Genomic DNA, 14,521 nt, shown 5'->3' with positions numbered 1-14,521 from the left:
AGTAATGTTTAACTCAGCTTTATTTCATGATAAAGTAAATGAGCTAAGATAAATGAACAGCAATGTCTGCAAATATTAATGTTAATTTGAATCATTGTGAATTAACACCTTATGCAGAACAGTCTGCACATGGCGAGTTCATTTGGTTGGTGAACAGAGCTAATACAGATAGAATCATGTATTTAATTCCCATTCATTCTGCCTCATGACCAGAGAGATGGTCCCTCATTCTAATGACTCATTATATTAATTACCAGTAATGGCAGACAAACAAATATCAATTTGTTGATTAGTAGATTATTTCATCTATGCAGAAAATATAGAGTGTACATTTCCTATGTCCTTAGTTCTAGATACAGGGCTTCCCTGGTGGCTCAGATGGTAAAGAATCAACCTGCAATGCAAGAGATCCAGTTTGGATCTCTGGGTCAGGAAGATCCCCTGGAGAAGGAAATGGCTACACACTCCAGTATTCTTGCCTAGAAAATACCATAGACAGAGGACCCTGGTGGGCTACAGTTCATGGAGTCACAAAAAGTATAGTTCTAGACATACAAAGAAGAATAAGTATTGATCCCTATCCAGTTCCTACTTTGAGGGAGAGATGGAAGTGCATGGTTGGTATTATAGAGCTCTTCCATGGTAAGATATGAGATGCTAGATCGGTGAGTTCAAATTGTGTCTCACATAGCAACAACTCAGGCAGAGCTACTTTAAAGAGTCCAAGCAATTGCCAAGAGTAGGTCAAAATCAAAAGTCTTTATTTTATGTTTAGCCTCTGATTTATAGGTAAAGGGGACCCATGAAAGGGGGCAAAATTAGGACAGAATTTCCCTTTGAGAAGTTCCCAGGGCAGAAGTCCTATAAATGACCAAGTGCTGTAGAAATTACATGAACAAAATGTTATGAGAACACTGAGGACACAGGGCCCCAAAATTAAAAATAATAATTATTACTATCATTAAAAGTTCCATTCTAACTGATGGGTCCTAGGAGCTTAAGTCCTTAGGAGGTATTAGATATGTGTGTATATAAGGCTATAGGACACTGAGTTATGTCAGTAGGAATTTAGATTTGGAGAAACTCACTTAGCTCATGTCTTCAAAAGCAAAAAATGGTAGGAATATATCTGCTGAAAACAACCAGCAAAAGAATGTCAATAACAGAAAGGGCCTTATAATTTTAGGGAGATGACCTATTGACTTAACAGGATTTCAGAGGGATAAAGGATTCTTAGAATTGATGGATTTTGAAATAAAGAACTAAGGAACTATTGCAGAAACTTCAGATAAAAAAATAACAATTTAGTAACACAGGAAATGTGCAGTTTTATACTAGTCAACTTCATCATCGGAAAGTTGTTTTCCTTATAAGACAGCCCATGACATAGATCCAAGGACACAGGTAGCCCTTTGTGGCTTATCCCTCTATTTTTGCAGGCAAGCATGTTTCAGTAACAAAAGGACATTTGAAGTGATGGTGCAATGGGAATCTGCCCTGCCTCTATACATGTCTAATACTAAGAAATGGCAAATCTTTCTGAAAAAGCACTTTGAAAAAAATTGCTCTGGTTGAGAGCTCAAAAACCACATCAAATCTTAGTATAAAATCCTTTGGTCAAGTTATAATTTTTGAAATAGGGACTATAATGAAAACACTGACACTGCTTTAACCATAGAAACACTGATTATTCATAGTACTCATACTATTATCTATTTTTGTAACTATGTATGGCATTTTCATATAATGTTGAGATTAGTTATACATTTCATAAAAATGACACTGGATCATGGGTAACAATGATATAAGAACAAGCTAAGTATAAGTCAGTCTATCAGAGGAAAAGAAGCCTAGAGATCTGAAATACCTCAACATATTTAACCTTTTTGTATCAGAAAATGTGCGTGTGACAATGCAATCTCCAAGATGAAAGAGAAGGGGGCAAAGCTTTACTTTAAATGGATTCAATTACATTATATTTATATAATTTTCCTAGATATTTTAAAACATACATTTGAAACATAAATGTATGTTATTAAATGTATGCTATTAAATGTATGTTAATAGCATTAATTATACTGCATTTGTGTGCTAGGCTAATTATATGACTACCACTTATAAGCAAAACTATTTTCAATAAATTTCCACTTCACTTTTATTTTCTCTGTTTAGTATGCTGCTCTTTGTATCAAATGCACTTTTCAAATCAGAAAAGAAATTTTGTTCTACATTGATCTCTAGCTTCTTTCTATACTCATAATCTGATATGATCCCAAAGAACAAGCATGGGTTTTAAATGATTCAAAGGAGCCCAAATATATCTAGGGTTTATCAGCAAAAAATCTGCCTGTGGTGCAGAAGACCTGGGTTCAATCCCTGGGTTAGGAAGATCCCCTGGAGAAAGAAATGGCAAACCATTCCAGTATCCTTGCTGTCAAATCCCATGGACAGAGCAACCTGGTGGGTTGTAGGCCATGGGGTCGCAAAGAGCCTGGCATGGCTGAACAGCTAACACTTTCACTTTCGTTCTCCACTACAAGACCTGGTCACACTCTGTGCTCTCTGTCCCACAAACATGTCACCCTCAAGCCTTGGAAAATGTTGTTCCCACATTGGCACAGCTCTGGGATTCAGTAAATGGCACCTTCAGCCCTCCAGAGCCTTGACATGTTCTGTACCTTCTGCCTACACTGTGTCGCAGGGAAATCTGAGAAGAGGGTGCATGTGACAACCTGTATCACGTATACCATCCCTGCTTCAGTGTCATTCTGGGTACAGAGAACCTGCTGGCCTGTTGCTTCCTTGGGGTCTTACCTGGGCAGGTAGAAACATATACCATATTCCATTTTTACTCTGGTTCAGAAGTGCCCAAGCTTTTGAGACTAATGTCAAGAATGACCCCCTCTTCTGTGTCTTCACTTCTGATGCAATGAGGATAAAATGCCAGTTTAAGAGGGTGAGGGAGTAGAAAGAGATACCAAGGACAAAACATATCAGTCAGCACCTCAAAAATGTTTTCTTTAGCTATGCAGGTCATGAATAAAAGAATATAGTTATTCTCCTTTATAGAATCACAATGCAAGCTATGAGGGAATTTTTGGTCAGTTAACATTCTGCTCAATATTTGTTTCGGAATGGTATGATCAACACTCCAGAATAAGTCCACACCCCTACTGCTAAGAAGTGGTGTCTCACCTAAAAATAAGTTGCCTCTGATATCAGTTAGTGAGAAGGACACTATCTTTCAGGCCAGAGGACAAGCCTGAAAGAAAGGTATTGAATCCTAAGGGCAAATTAGGGCAGGAATGGGGGATAGAGTGAGTGGGGTTCCCTGGTTGGCTTTATTCCATTCCCAAATTCTAATGTAAATTTCAAAGTGAGTCAGGATAAGAAAAGTATTTTTTGTGAGACAGTTTACACTCACAATTGACCAGTGGTCCCCAATCTTTTTGGCACCAGGGACTGGCTTCATGGAAGACAATTTTTCCATGGACTAGGGTGGGAGGATTGGTTTCAGCATGAGTCAAGTACGTTACATTCATTGTGCACTTTATTTCTATTATTATTCCATCAGCTCCACCACAGATCATCAGGCCTTTTACATTTCAGAGGTTGGGAATCCCTGCTGACTACTGATATGTACTTTCTTGTCCCTCTACATATTTAGTAAAACCAGCTGGAGTCATGGGGATACCTTTCAGCCTCAGAGGAAAGGATTTTGACTCTGGACATAATCTACTTAGAGCAGTACACCCCATGAGATCAGTATGGACATGAATCTAAGGAAGACTGATGCTGAAACTGAAACTCCAATACTTTGGCCACTTGATGCAAAGAACTGTCTCATTGGAAAAGACCCTGATGCTGGGAAAGTTTGAAGGCAGGAGGAGAAGGGGATGGTAGAGGATGAGATGGTTGGATGACATCATCAACTCAAGGTGAGTTTGACTGTGAGTCAACTCTGGGAGTTCGTGAAGGACAGGGAAGCCTGGCATTCTGCAGTCCATGGGGTCACAAAGAGTTGAACATGACTGAGCAACTGAACTGACTGACTATGGAAGACATTCATAGAACTCAGGAGTCTCGGATGTGCCCTTTTCTTAATTAGAGATTCTCTTTCCAAAGGCATATCAAAGAGCAGTATTTTTCAAAGCCAAGATTCCTTTTTCCTAAATGTAAACACTTTACACACACACACACACACACACACACACCCTATATCTCACCAGCCCATATTCTTTAAGCCCATATTCTTTCAAGGGTGGCTTATCCCATACCCTAGTGAACACATCAGTCTATCACCACCACCCAAGATGACTTGTTGAACTTAACCTTCTGCAATTGGCATCTTTTTCATTTTCCACATATAAAATTATGTCTTACCATAGAATATGCCTTTTAAATACCACAAGCACCATTCCCTCTACGACTTGATTGAAAGTTGCTGCTATAGGGGTTTTGGGTTTTACCTTATTACGGGTAATTTTAATACCCAACATGTCTGTTGTGTGTCAGACATGCGGACGTACAGTTAAACAAGTTCGAGGAGCTCAGAGTCTAGTGATGGAGACAGAAATGTAAACAAGCCGTTAGAATGCAATTCCTTAACAGAAGCTCTGTGAGGATCGAGGGAGCAATTAACTTTGTCTAAGAAGCTAGGGAAAGCACCTAAAGAGAGGACATTCAAGCTGTTTGTGTATGTTTAATTGAGTGATTTTTCTAATTATAAAGCTTGTGCAGAAAATACAGGGAAGTGAAAAACCCACTCCAGTATTTATGCCTGGAGAATCCCATGGACAGAGGAGCCTGGAAGGCTACGGTCTATAGAGTCACAAATAGTCGGACACAACTAAAGTGATTTAGCATGCATGTACAAAAAATTCATACCAGAGATTTTCATTGAAATATTTGTTGTGTTTTAGCACATAATCTGTTTTTGAAAAATGAATTTAACATATATAATAATTTACTTTTCTCTCTCAAGACTATAGTTTTCAAAATTTTGCCATTAAATATTATTCTACAGGTTGATTGACAATGTAAGCAGCTTTCTATAATAATAATCAGTAAATACTTGGTACACTTATTGTGTGCCTCATAATTTTCTAAGTGCTTTACATGTACTAAATTATTTATTTCTAAAATAAATAAAATAAAAGAACCCTATGACATAAATTATTAATTAATCCTTATTTTAATACCTTTATTTTATAGCTCAGTAAAATAAGACCTGGAGCAACAATGTAACTTGGCCAAAGGCTAGTAATAATATGTGGTAATGTCTGGTAAGTGGTAAAGGCAGGACTCAGCCCAGGAGTCTGTTTCCAAACGCTATTGTTTCTACTATTATATTATATTACTTCTCTAGCCTACAGACACATACAGACTCATACAAGTACTGTATTGTTATGTCTGGCACTGTTTCTTACACTGAAAATGACATAGTGTGTGTCAAAACCCTCCCAAATGTTTACTTGATGTATCCCAGAAGTTCAACATCATGATAACAGTCCAGAAAGAGACTATCATACCATATTTTTAATAAATATATTCGATGTTTCAGTATTTTGTTTGCATTTTAAATGACTAATAGTAATGACCTTTTTTTTTAATATTGGTTGGAATTTGTATCCTTGTTTTACAAATTTTTTAGTCAATATTCATGTCCATTATTCTATTGCTTTCCTTAAGTAAATGGTTCTTATATAAAAAACTTATTAACTTTTTGTAAATATGTTAGTTTGTCATTTGCTTTGAAGATGCTTATGTCATTTTTATGAAGCACATGAGTGCTTTCAGATTTATCTGAAATTTATCAATTATTTTAATTAGGGTTTCTTTCTCTGCTGTTATATAATGGAAACATGTACCACTCTAGGAATAGATGGCCAGCATTTATTTTTCTAATAATGAATGTGCTTAGTTGCTCAGTTGTGTCCAACTCTTTGCAACCCCATGAACTGTAGCCTCCAGGCTTCTCTGTCCATGGGGATCCTCCAGGCAAGAATATTAGAGTGGGTTGCCATGCCCTCCTCCAGGGGATCTTTTCAACTCAGGGATCAAACACATATCTCCCACATTGCAGGCAGATTCTTTACCACCTGAGCCACCAGTCTAGGCATTCATATTTACTTTTTTCAAAATGTAAATGGCTTATTTTCTGATAATAAAATTATATCCATACTAAAAAGACAAACTATAGATACCTACAGAAATGAAATTTTCAAAAAATATCAGTGAGCTAGAGAACAACACATGTAATTAGAGTTCTTGAAAGGAGAGGGAGAGATGGGGACAGGAAAAATACTTGAAGAAATAGTGACAGGAAGTTTTACAGGTTTGATGAAAATAATAAATACACAAATCCAAGCTCAAAAATATTAGAGCACAAGAAACATGAATAAAATTATGCTAAGGCACAGTATAATTAAGTTGCTCATAACCTTTGAAAAATGGAAAATCTTAAATGCAGCCAGGAAAAAAAAAAACTTTTTATGTATTATGTATTGAAAAAAATTAAGAAAGGCAGCAGATATCATGTCATTAACAATGCAAATGAGAGGATAGTGGAACAACTTCTTTAAATTATTAAAAGAAAAAAATAAGAACTTAGATTCTTTACCTCACCAAAAATCCTCAAATATGAAAGTGAAATAAAGACTTTTTTAGATCTGCAAAAGCTGAAAGTTTTCATCATCAGTAAACCCACCCAACAAGAAATTTTAAAAGGAAATCTGATTCATGGGGTCACAAAAAGTCAGACACGACTGAGCGACTGAACTGAACTGAACTGAATCACAAATCAAAAACCTATAAAGATACACACACACACAAAGAAAGAAAGGACTCGAAACATAACACCAAAGATAGTCATCAAGTACCAAGAGAAGAGAGCAAAAGAAAAAAAGAATCAAAAGAACTATAAAAATAATTTAAAAAGTGGCAATAAGTACAAACCTATCAATAATTACTTTAAATATAAATGAAATTGGAGCCATAAAAAATGAAATTTTGTCATTTGAAACAACATGGATGGATATAGAGGATATTATGCTAAGTGGAATCTCAGATAGAGAAAGATAAATATCATATAATTTCACTTATACATGCAGTTTATTATTTTTTTACATGCAGTTTAATAAACAAAACCAATCTACAAACAGAACAAAAGCAGGCTCATAGATACAAAGAATAAATAGGTGATTGCCATGTGGGATGGTGGTGAGGTGGGGCAAAATTGGTGAAGGGGATTAAGAGGTATAAACCTCCAGTTATAAAATGAATAAGACATAGGGTTGTAATATACAGCACAGGAATACAGTCAATAATACTGTAATAACTTAGCATGGTGATAATTTCACAATGTGGGCTTCCCTGGTAGCTCAGCTGGTAAAGAATCTGCTTGCAATGCAAGAGACCCCAGTTCTATTCCTAGATCAGGAATATCCCCTGGAGAAGGGATAGGCTACCCACAATGTCTATGAAAATCAAGTCATTGTGTAATAAACCTAAAACACAATATTGCATGTCAAATACATTTCAATTTTAAATATTAAATAAATAAATATAAAGACATATACACAATAAAGGGAAAATGGTAAAGATATGCCATGTGAATGCTAATCAAAAGAGGGTTAGCCTAACTTAATCAGACAAATCTATTTCTGATCAGAAATAGCATGAGGGATAAAGGTCTTTTCATAAAGAATTCATTTAATCAAATAACTTAGCAATGCTAAGGATTTATGCACCCAACATTAGTGCTCCAAAACACCTGAAGCAAAAACTGATAGAATTTAAAATGGTATAAATAGACAATGTCACAAATAAAGTCATTTTTATGCCAGCTTCTTCTCATGTCCTCCATTATACCTGTTGTACCTGGTTCTGGATCCTCTTCAGTGTTCTGGTGAATATCCTATGCCTCTTTCCTCTGCTGAAAATTTTCTTCTACACATTCTGCATTGCTCATGTTTTCACTATTTAATATACCAAGAAGTTTCCAAAACCTTTATTTTATAAGTTGTGTTAAAGGCTTATTCACTGTCTTCCTCCTACTTTTCTGGACCTTTCAACTCGGAAATAGAACACATACCGGAAATGATTTTTTAACAGAACCAAAATTGAAAGAGGCAATAGGATATTCCTAGAATATAGAAAAATAAAGGCCAAGAGCCTGAAACACTTTGGAAAGCATCCAGTAGGAGTTCAGGCTTAACTTTTGTAGGTAGGTGAATTCTTTAATTCATTTAAAGAATTAAACATTGGATTATAGGGTCATCTTTGATGTCAGAAAAATAGTCCTGAAGAGCTCCAATTAAACATAGTAGCCTAAAGCCAGACAACTATCTTAGATCCTTCTCAAAACCCTACTAAAAGGAATAAAACCACTAATATCCCAGAAGATCAGAAGAATGGAAGAGGCATTGACAGCAGATGATATCAACTATGTTATGAAAAACAAAAAGAAGTTCAGCAAGTGGCTATTGATTTTAAAAAGATGAAAGGGATTTAAGTGCCAAAGGAGAGGAAGCCAATAAGGAAAAAAATGGACCTGTTCTATCAAAACCTGGAAAGGCCATGAATCAGAGCAACCAAATACCTCTGGAAATAGGAAAGGAGGCTGAAAACAAAAACAGGAAGATTGGTTGAAACTTGGAAGAAGAAGAACTTAAATCTCAGATTCACATTCACCATCCCATTCAGCCAGAACCAAAGCCCTCTGGTTACCAGACAGAAGAGAGAAGGTGGACTCTCTGGAAAAGTTAAATTGTTCTGTCTTGGGGACACCAAACAAACAGAAGGCTGCAGTGAGGCAACATATTAAAATGAGTGGGATTAAATACAAATCTATTTTCTGAACCTTGGCTCATATCTTCTAAGCATGAGTTTGAAAGAATCCAAGACTATTTAGAGAACATAAAAACCGAAAAAAATCTCAAGAAAAATGATGTACTCAGAATCTCAAATTTGGCAGAAGAAGTCAAGTAAGATGACAATTTAAGAATGTCCTTGGAATATGACAGTTAGAAAGCCATTTGTGTCTTAAAAAGAACAAGAAAAGAAACATAAAGAAACTCGGTTTTGGGGATAATATTTTTACCCTAAGGAATTTCTAATATGACAGGTTTATCGCTGTGACTCATGGGTTGCAAAAATATGCGTGAGAAGGCATTGCTGGAATCTCCCCATCATGTAACACAGATGACCACCCACTCCACATATGTAAAAAACAAGTCATGGGCAAGAGCTTTGATAAGCCAAACTTTTTCAATTTAATCCTTAAATGATTCTGAAACTGATAGCCTAAAATTTAGGACCTAAATCATCTAAAGATGCAGAAATATATAGATAAAAGACCACCATGTTTGAGTGGACTTAATGACCCCTGTTCTTAAAGAAAAATGGCAGGAAATGCTCAGGCTGGTTATTTAAACAGTTTTATAATAACATTATAGAGACTATGAACTCTTAAATCATGACTTTAACCTAAAATGTAAATGAAGATAATTTACACAGAATGAAGTTTTCATGTTTTACAGTCTTTTCACTTACTTATGGAGCATGCTAAATCCTCATCATTTTTTGCAAAAATATCGGTACAGCTAGGATATGGGCACCATTCCTTGACATTTCCCTTTCTGTATCCTCTGTTCCAACCCCAGTGATCATTCTCATCAACACGTCACACACTTTCTCATCTGCATGGCTCTCTCCTGAGAATGTCCTCCTCTTTTTCACCTTCTCTACCTGACTAACTCCTACTCATTCTCAAACAGCAGTCCAAAAGTCTCATGTGTGGAACCTTTCCTGACTTCTTTATGTAGCAAAGGAGTTTATACAATGCTCTTCTAAGGCACCTACCACTCTGTACTATAATTTCTTGTTGATAGACAGGTCTCCCCACCACAATAATTCAAAGAGCATGTCACATTCAGTGTTACAGTCCCAGAGTCCAGGAAGCTTTCTGTCTTTCAACGGATACTGCATAAATGTCAGACAAAAGGAGTATAATTATCTGATTATTATTCTTATTATTCTAAGCATTTCCCCGATAATTAGGAATCTTTCACTCCATGGGTATCAATGAAAGTACCCCCATGGGTCTTTAATTATAAAACTTTTCTTGGTTGATTTTCAGCTTGTCACGTAATTCACTAAATGAGGATCACTAAGTCAAAGTAGTCAACTGTAAGATTGACTACTTTTAACATACATGTATGTTAGATAGAGGAGGGTTCTTAAGAAAGCAAGTAGGATTTATATGTAAAATGACCATATCAAGTCTATATGTTCATTATTTTAATGACCTAGTATCACTAAAACTGCTTGTTTATTAACTATTATTTCTAAAAAGTTTGTAGACCCCTAAAATAGGTGTCACATAATCAGAGAGCATATAAGCATGTATAATTAGAGATTATGCTGTGTGCTCAGTAGCTCAGTCATGTCCAACTCTTTGGGACCCCCATGGACTGTAGCCTGCCAGGCTCCTCTGTCCATGGAATTTTCCAGGCAAGAATACTAGAGTGGGTTGCCATTTCCTATTCCAGGGTTCTTCCTGACCCAGGGATCAAATCTATATCTCTTGCACCTCCTGCATTGATAGGCAGATTCTTTACCACTAGCGCCACCTGTGAAGCCACAATTATCCAAAGAAAATCTATATAGAATCTATTTTGAATATATATATTTGATATAAATATTTGAATATATATATATATATATATATAAATTTTTTTCACACAGTTTTGAGACTGCAACTACCTAGCATTCAAAGGATAAAATATTGCACTTGCCAGCAGGCCCCAATTTCCAAGTTAACACACAGCATGTTTCCCTGCAGCTTTGAGCAGTGAAAACACATGCATAGGCCACACTAGACCCTATATAAAAAAACTTGTGTGTTCATGGTGTTCACTGTGGAGTGTGTGGCATACTTGTGATTACCATGGTTAAGCTTAGGTTTTCTGAGACGAGTTCCTAGCAAGTCGTTTCAAGCAGTGTGTGTCTTTTCAGAAAACTCACTTGAGTGGAAACTTAATTGCGATGAATAGAATACAAGCAGTGTGTGTCCTTTCAGAAAACTCACTTGAGTGGAGACTTAATTGTGATGAATAGAATACAAGCAACCAAAGTGTTTTTCTAGCAGCTTTTAGGCAGCAACTACCTAATTTAGGTAGGTTTTATATACATATATGTTCAGTTCAGTTCAGTCACTCAGTCGTGTCCCACTCTTTGCAACTCCATGAATCACAGCATGCCAGCCCTCCCTGTCCATCACCAACTCCCGGAGTTCACTGAGACTCATGTCCATTGAGTCAGTGATGCCATCCAGCCGTCTAATTCTTTGTTTTCCCCTTCTCCTTCTGCCCCTAATCCCTCCTAGCATCAGAGTCTTTTCCAATGAGTCAACTCTTCGCATGAGGTGGCCAAAGTAGTGCAGTTTCAGCTTTAGCATCAGTCCTTCCAATGAACACCCAGGACTGATCTCCTTTAGGATGATTGGTTGGATCTCCTTGCAGTCCAAGGGACTCTCAAGTGTCTTCTCCAACACCACAGTTCAAAAGCATCAATTCTTCAGCACTCAGCTTTCTTCACAGTCCAACTCTCACATCCATACATGACCACTGGAAAAACCATAGCCTTGACTAGATGGACCTTTGTTGGCAAAGTAATGTCTCTGCTTTTAATGCGCTATCTAGGTTGGTCATAATTTTCCTTCCAAGGAGTAAGCGTCTTTTAATTTCATAGCTGCAAATCACCATCTGCAGTGATTTTGGAGCCCAAAAAAATAAAGTCTGACACTGTTTCCCCATCTATTTCCCATGAAGTGATGGGACCAGATGCCATGATCTTAGTTTTCTGAATGCTGAGCTTTAAGCCAATATTTTCACTCTCCTCTTTCACTTTCATCAACAGGCTTTTTAGTTCCTCTTCACTTTTTGCCACAAGGGTGATGTCATCTGCATGTCTGAGGTTATTGATATTTCTCCAGACAATCTTAATTCCAGCTTGTGCTTCTTCCAGCACAGCGTTTCTCATGATGCACTCTGCATACAAATTAAATAAGCAATGACAGTATACAGCCTTGACGAACTCCTTTTCCTATTTGGAACCAGTCTGTTGTTCCATGTGCAGTTCTAACCGTTGCTTCCTGACCTGCATATAGGTTTCTCAAGAGGCAGGTCAGGTGGTCTGGTATTCCCATCTCTTTCAGAATTTTCCACAGTTTATTGTGATCCACACAGTCAAAGGCTTTGGCATAGTCAGTAAAGCAGAAATAAATGTTTTTCTGGAACTCTTGCTTTTTTGATGATCCAGCGATGTTTGCAATTTGATCTCTGGTTCCTTTGCCTTTTCTAAAACCAGCTTGAACATCTGGAATTTCACGGTTCACATATTGCTGAAGCCTGGCTTGGAGAATTTTGAGCATTACTTTACTAGCATGTGAGATTAGTGCAATTGTGCAGTAGTTTGAGCATTCTTTGGCCTTGCCTTTCTTTGGGATTGGAATGAAAACTGACCTTTTTCAGTCCTGTGGCCACTTATGTATGCATACATATATACATATGTATATATATGTGTGTGTGTGTGTGTGTGTATGGGGCTTCCATTGTGCATATATATATATATATATATATATATATATATATATATATATAACAGGGAAAATATTTTACTGAATATGATTTAATATAACGAAGAGAAGAAATGTAAGAAAAAAAATCTACTTGTTTCAAGTATATTTAGTAGTTGCTAGATTTCATCAAGCAACTACTATATACCAGAAACTGTGCTATGACTAGAGGTTCAGCAGTGAGCAAGAGAGACATGGTTGACCTCATCGTATTTATGATTTAGTGAGGGATATGGTAACTTAGATACATATTTTTTAAGTAAATAAGTATAAATTATCATCATTTCATAAAAGAAACAACCAACCAAGATAATATGTTAAAGATTATCAAGGGTGAATTTGTGTTACACAGTGTAGTCAGGGAAAATTTCCTGAGGGATTGACTTTTAAACTGAGACCTTGACCATAAGGGGTCAGTTCTGAGAGATCAGGGATTGTTTTTGAAACAGCAGGAGAGGTCAGGCAGTCTTGGTAGAAGAATAAGCATAGACAGGCCTTGTGCTAAGAAAGAAAATAATGTGTTCAAGTAATTTAAAAAGAAAGTCAAAGTCAGTAAAGTATAGTTACCAAGGAGAAGACCGAACTAAAGTTAAACTCTGGGTGTAGGCAGACTTCAGATTGTTTAGGGGCCTATTGTCCATAGAAGGCCGGATTTTATTTCACAGGAGTAAGAAAATCTTAAAGGGTCGTAGACAGTAAAGCCACAGCATCTGATTGACATTTTTAAAAGATTGATAGTAGAAGCAGCTGAAGAGGAAAAGTTGCCTGCTTTTATTTAGCAGGTATTCAGGGAAGAGATGATCTTGCTTGGACTAGCCAGGTAGTGGTGGGCATAGAGACAGAGGCAGGGACACTCAAGAATATGGTTTGAAAGTAAAATCAGCAGGGCTTTCTGATGGTTTACAGGTGGAGGTGAATAAAGCAAAATCAACTGCAATCCCCTGGTTTCAAATGAGGAAAGCTGGAGGATGGACATGCTAGAGTAGCAATGGGTTTTGCAGAAGTGAGATGAGTTCAAGGTGAATAAAGGCTACCAAGAGACGGAAGGGTGCCTACTTTACCCAGGGACCCTGAGGACGTACCTGAGAGAGGCTGCAGAGAAAGTGGGATAGTCAGTTTTCTGTTCCAGGCAAGGAGACAGAGTTCTGTTCCAAGTGAAGATTGAGGAATTATGGGAAGTTGCTGGACACACAAAGGGATGCTCGATAGACAGACTGGAAGAGTTTGGGGAGGTGGAATGCGGATGAAGTCCAAGGGAGGAGGAATGGACACAGTACTGTAGAGTTGGGACTAGAAAGCAGTGGCTGAGATTAGGTGGAAAGTAGGACATGTTAAAATCGCTACTCTTTTAGAGAAGATATTCTCGATTCTATTTCCTTTACAAGAACCAGGAGAAATTCTAGAACATGCTTTGTCATATGCCAGTTGCTAGAGCAGCTGCTCCTTCTGGCCACTGGCAGAATAATGACAGTGATGAGTGGCATCACTGAATGCCAGTGTGTGGCAGCATCTTACTCTAGACTTTATTGCACAAAATATACTGTCTTTTCCATTTTAATTTATCTGGCTCCGTCTGAGAGAGATTTTATAAAATAGAATCCTCACTATAAATTTCATATAGTTCATCTGAATTTTCTGCTTGTTGCTAAGCTTCTTACAAGTTCACAATAATAGTCACAGATGGACTTGGTAAATGTACCATTTACCATACTAACACCATACTGACTGTCCACTTTGGAAAAGTGCTGGTGGACAGTCTATGTTTCTAAAACAGCTCCATTTCCAGGGGCTGGTGATGGAGATGCAGGAGGAGAACCTCAGAAGTTTTCAACCTCATCCCATAGTGTAATGTTTTCAGTGGGAACAGATATCTATTTCACT

This window comes from Bos indicus, chromosome 2, assembly GCF_029378745.1.
Source record: "Bos indicus isolate NIAB-ARS_2022 breed Sahiwal x Tharparkar chromosome 2, NIAB-ARS_B.indTharparkar_mat_pri_1.0, whole genome shotgun sequence".
Classification (NCBI taxonomy): domain Eukaryota; kingdom Metazoa; phylum Chordata; class Mammalia; order Artiodactyla; family Bovidae; genus Bos; species Bos indicus.
Note: the sequence above shows the minus strand (reverse complement) of the source record.